Here is a 6,000-nt window from a genome sequence, read left to right on the forward strand (position 1 = left end):
CTACAAATGGTGTTTCATTCTCTATTTATAGAGAAGGTTTCAGAATTCATTCCCACATATCTCGGGAAGATATTCTATGAATCAATTAATATAATGCTATTTAATGCATTATTTCCTACATACACGAAAACGTCCCATAAAATGTGGGATCAGATAGCAGATTAAATACTATCCCTTAAACATTGGGATTGTACAACAATAAATATGTTCACACATAACTGATTAATTCAGATACGAGATTCATCAGATCTTCGAGACTAGAAGTCGATCTTGAACTCGCCGAGACCATCAGTCGATCACGAGCTCGTTGCCTAACTCTGCCTATGCTCGGAACAAATAGACATTAACGATGTCGCCACATTCAAACTCACACATTCCGGGCTCGAACCAGTCTGGAAGGCAAAGGGCGGCTCAGGGATACATCCGAGTGTCACACCATGCTATTTTTTAGCTCAGAGCATCTTCAAGGCTACACACCCCTTTGCACCTTCGAGGTCGCTGCTTATAGGAAAAACGGTTTGACTGATGGGGCATACGATGATCGTGTCTATTTCGAGCTTACACATAACAAGCCTAGATTTCGGGATCACAATCTCATGCTCGAAATCTAGGTGTAACAAAAAAAATTAAAAATAGATTTATGTATATATATACACTACTACAAGACAAAATAACTTGACCACACTACAAAAAAAATAATTTAACCAAAAAAATTAAATTCATTCACTCTTTTATAATAGTTATAGATTATGATTATTTTAAATAGTTGTGATTGGTTGTAAAAAAATGTGTGGTGTGTGCACGTACATTACTACTTTTAATATTGTCATTACAAATAATTTTGTACATTTAACTTTAGAGCATTATTTTGTACAACAATATCCAATGATATATAGAAAACCACTCGAATTTTTAATTTATGGTTATGAAAAATTAATTAAATAAATAATAATAAAAATAAAAAACTATTTTATAAGATATTATTTAAACTAGAAAACATTTGAAATTTAAAGTTCAATTTATGTTATTTATGCAATAATATATATATTTTTTTATATATTTGTTGTTTGTATTTTAGTTGATTTAGTGCTTAATATTAATTTTAATACATTATATATGATAAATAAATGCAAAATTTATTGTTTTTAATATATTTTTTTTGGATGATTTCTACAATTATCAAAGTTTTCCAATTAAAAATTCAAGATGATTTATTATACTTCTAAGATGATTTATTTTTTTGTGAATTAAAAGTCCAATCTTGAATATATTACTTCCAACTTATAAAAAAAAATAAAAAATTTGCTCATATCAAATTATGGTAATTTTTGTGAATCATGGTAAGAGATTTTGAAGTTAAAAATCTAATCTTTAAACTCTTTAATATCACTTTTAAGTTACTATCTCTCAAATGTGTTATTATTAACTCAAAGTTTGGCTTGTAATCTTAAAATGACAAAAATTGAGAAAATAATTTAAGTATACATATTTATATTTAATTATTGAAAATACTCAATCAATAGTTAATTTATGCGAGACACCATTTTAAACTTTAAAAATGATAAATAGAAGCCTATTCAATTTAGAAAATAAATATAAATGGAAGGAAAGGAATATTGTTTGAGGGTAAAAAGAATCCGACCAACAATGCACATTTAAATTCTATAATTGTAAATTTGTACACAAAAATATACTACTACTACAAAAACGGGCTTTTTCGATAGTTTTTAACTGTCGCTATTGAGCAATGACGACAGTCGACTAACTGTCGTAATTGCCTATGCCGGCGTAGGGTAGCTACGTCGACAGTTAATAGGTGTCGCTCTTGCTGGCAACGCTGACAGTTAATACGTGTCGCCATTGCTGGCAATGCCGACAGTTAATACGTATCGCTGTTGCTGGCAACGCCAACAGTTAATACGTGTCGCTGTTGCTGGCAACATCGACAGTTAATACGTGTCGCCGTTGCTGGCAACGCCGACAGTTAATACGTGTCGCTGTTGCTAACAACGTCGACAGTTAATACGTGTCGTCGTTGCTGGCAACGCCGACAGTTAATACGTGTCGCTGTTGCTAGCAATGTCGACAGTTAATACGTGTTGCCGTAACATTAAATTTATATATATAATAATTTTTCGATATATATTTTTTATATATTTTTAACAATTGAAATTTGTAAATTTAAATAAAAAAATTACTCACATAATTAATTATTATTACCATAATGTTATACCCAGATTTCGAGCTATGTTAATTATGACCTCGAAAGTTGGATTCGCAAGTCAGTGGACTCATAAGGTTAGAAACATGCTCCGGGATTGTATGTCGAGCTTGCAGGATATAGACGACCTCGAGTATGGTGACCTCAAAGCATTCATGATCTCGGAAGATAGCTCCGGGAACACACTCATCCTCAGGGACGACTTCGGATCTGGGGTCCCGAGCTTGACTCACGTACGATCTCGAAAGCCGTGTGGCCTCAGGAGATATTCCCAGCTCGATAGATGACGGGAGACCTGAGAGGCTAAAAACCTTAGAGATACGCGATAACCACCTTAAATATCTGCAAGTGTTATAGATATGAGATGTAATCCTCATTTGTTATTGTAAATCCCCTAGAATCGTGGGATATTATTTGGTATCATACGTCTCCTGGTCTTCAGGGGACGTTTCCTTGTATATCTGATTATAGGCATTTAAAGCCATTAATTTTATTTATACAAAAAGAGTAACTACCCAAAGTATGTGGGATAGTATTCTTTAGCCTTCTCTATAAATAGAGAAACCATGTACCATTGTAAAGGACCGAAATTCTGATCCTTGAGAGAAAACTCTGGAGAATTCATTCTTGAAGAATTCCTGGAGATAATCTTGAGTTTAATAACAAAGACTCGTGGACTAGGCAGATTTAACTGCTGAACCACATAAAAATCGTGTGTTTACATTGTTTTTATTTGAATTGGCCATTTTCAATTATCGTTTACGTGCTCTTCCTTCACTGTTTGACAAAAAACGGCGTCAACACATAACTTGTAAAAAAAATTATATTTATCATAATAAAAATTCATATACATACAACATTTATTCATACAATTCAGATGTAAATAATAAATCAAATCCCTATGAGACTAAATAATTCTCAATAAAAATTCATTATTCTCAATATAAATAATACATCAAATCCTCAATGTACATAATTCTTACAAGTAAGAAAGAAAATAATACCCAACAACTTGAAGAATTTCTTGTTGCCTTGGTTCTCTTAAATATCCAAGTAGAATTTTAGCCTACAATACAGAATAAACACCAATAAAGTCAAACCAAAACTAAAATAAATAGAGAACTTGAGGTTGTAGATGAAAACCCCAAAACGCTAATCAAAGTCAAGCAGCAGCCACAGCTGCATGCTTTGCAACTTTATCAATAAGCTCATCCTTCTTAGCTCCCGCAATCTTGTCAATAATTTTCCCTTCTTTGAGGAACAAAAGGGTTGGCATTGACTCAATTTCCCACTCCTTAGCAACATCCTACATGCATATAACAATATAAAAGGCACAAATGTCATCTGATTATCTTTTCTCTTTTCTAAATATCATCAAAACCCCGAAAATCAAACCTAAACCATAATTGTGTATGAAAAAATTATCATATAGACTACTACTAATGAGAGGCCTCATCTTAACTCCTTTTGTTAGTATAAAAAAAATAGTTGTAGATTAATACCTGCAACTCATCAACATCAACTTTCAGGAATATGACACTTGAATTCTTCATAGGTCGGTGAGGATTGGGGCAATAACATGGCAGGGTCATCACCATGATGCAGTGAAATCAACCACTACCTGTAAAGAATAAAAGAAGTTATGAGCACAAACAAGAAAAATTGGCAAGAAGTTTTGTATATTCTACTCAAAATTTACATATCAAAACAGAGCATATACATAAACATTAAAATAGGTAATCCCAAATCCACCAAATTATATCACCGCAGAATAAATCAAGCACAAGTTTTGAGCTTTCGGAGACAACAAAACAGGATGGGACAACCTTAATCGAAAATTTTCTGGGTAATATCGTAATAGAGTTCTAAGCATTTCTTAAAAAAAAAAAACTCAACTCACACAAACAGAAAGAATAACATAAGAAAAGTAAAACCAAAGTAAAGCTTTTTTTTTTTTTTTTTCATTACCAGTTTCTTGGAGTCCTTTCCCTTCTGAAAATGGTCGAGCCCCGACCCCGACCCCCCTGTGCCATCGAGCTCAGACCCAAGACTCCCACCCGCCGTCGAGCCCTGCCCCGAGCCCCCTGCCGCTGTACAGCCCGACCCCGACCCCCTTCGCCATCGAGCCCAGACACGAGACCCCCCACCTGTCGTCGATCCCAGCCCCCGACCCCCCTGTGCCATCGAGCCCAGACCTGAGACCCCCACCCGCCGTCGATCCCAGCCCTCGACCCCCCTGTGCCATCGAGCCCAGACCCGAGACCCCCACCCGCCGTCGAACCCTGCCCCGAGCCCCCTGCCGCTGTGCAGCCCAACCTCGACCCCCTTCGCCATCGAGCCCAGACCCGAGACCCCCCACATGCTGTCGATCCCAACCTCCGAGCCACCAATCGTTTCCATCGAGCCCAGCCCCGAGCCCCCTGCCGCTGTACAGCACGACCCCGACCCCCCTGCCGCCGTCGACCACCTTCTCCTCTATTCTTCTTAAGCTTTTGCGCTGCTCAGAAAAAATGACCTAAGGATTGTGTCTATTATGATATTAGAGGTGAAGCCAAAAAATAAAATTGGACACTTATATAAATATTTTTATATACATCTTTGTTTAATAAGAAGTGTTGGTGTAGTGGTAAAGATTACTTGATTTGGAGGGTGGAGCTTCAAAACTTGCTTGCTCCATTATATATTAATTTTTTTTAAATCAAAATTTTAAATATTATATGTGTACTATTTAATATCATTAAAAAGTTTCACAAATTTTTCAAATAATTTTTTTTAACTAAGACTTTAGTAATACAATTTAGTAATTAATATTTTTTTATAAAATTAAATTAAAGTATTGTTACTCTTAATATCATAATTAATTTAAAATTTGATATAAAAATTATTATAAAAACAAAAGTTAATATTAAGAAAAATTTAGAAACAAAAAAAATATAGTTTTAAAAGTTTGTAATAAATACATAAATTTAATAAATACATATTTACATAATTTAGTTTATTTTTAAAATTTTATTATTCATTAATTATAATTTTTTATTTGAATTTTGGCGACATTTTATGACTGTCGGCATTGAACTTTTATTAACTGTCGACGTTGGGGTCAATAGCGACACATTTTAACTGTCGGGATTGATCTTGAATTAACTGTCGGCGTTGGGGTCAATAGCGACACATTTTAACTCTCGGCATTGGTCTCGAATTAACTGTCGGCGTTGGGCTCAATAGCGACACATTTTAACTGTCGGCATTGGTCTTGAATCAACTATCGGCGTTGGGGTCAATAGCGACACTCAAAAGCAATGGTGACAGTTATTAGCTGTCGGCGTTGGTCTCTATGCCTACAGTTTTTAACTGTCGGCGTAGAGTCTCGCTAAGCAATTACGACAGTCAACAGAGTTAACTGTCGTGGTTGGGTGCGGGAAAGCCCAGTTTTGTAGTAGTGTACTTAAATAATAATTATAGGGTTTATATTTTTAGAATCTTGTATTTTGTCTCATTATTTATTTGAAGCATGTGTTTTGACAAATTATTTTTTGTAACTTATATTTTGTAAAATGATTTCAATATAACCCTAAATTCGATTTTGTTCAAAGTTTTTTGAACTAAAATAACAAATAATTCACCAAACTAACAATTAAGAACAAAAACAAATTCATTCATCTTAACAACTGTTTTATCATTTTTAATTTTTTCTTCATCAAAATTGAATTTAGGGGTATATTTGAACCATTTTATAAAATACTGTATCAAAAAGTAATTTGTCAAAACATATGGTCAAA

General features: G+C 34.3%; 1 pseudogene; it reads right to left on the bottom strand.

Annotated features, from left to right (window-relative positions):
- Positions 1-3,128: 3,128 nt before the first annotated feature.
- LOC133821623 (thioredoxin H-type-like) lies at positions 3,129-4,422 on the bottom strand (annotated as a pseudogene).
- Between the last annotated feature and the right edge of the window lie 1,578 nt (positions 4,423-6,000).

The sequence above is a fragment of the Humulus lupulus genome, chromosome 3 (assembly GCF_963169125.1).
Source record: "Humulus lupulus chromosome 3, drHumLupu1.1, whole genome shotgun sequence".
Taxonomy (NCBI): Eukaryota; Viridiplantae; Streptophyta; class Magnoliopsida; order Rosales; family Cannabaceae; genus Humulus; species Humulus lupulus.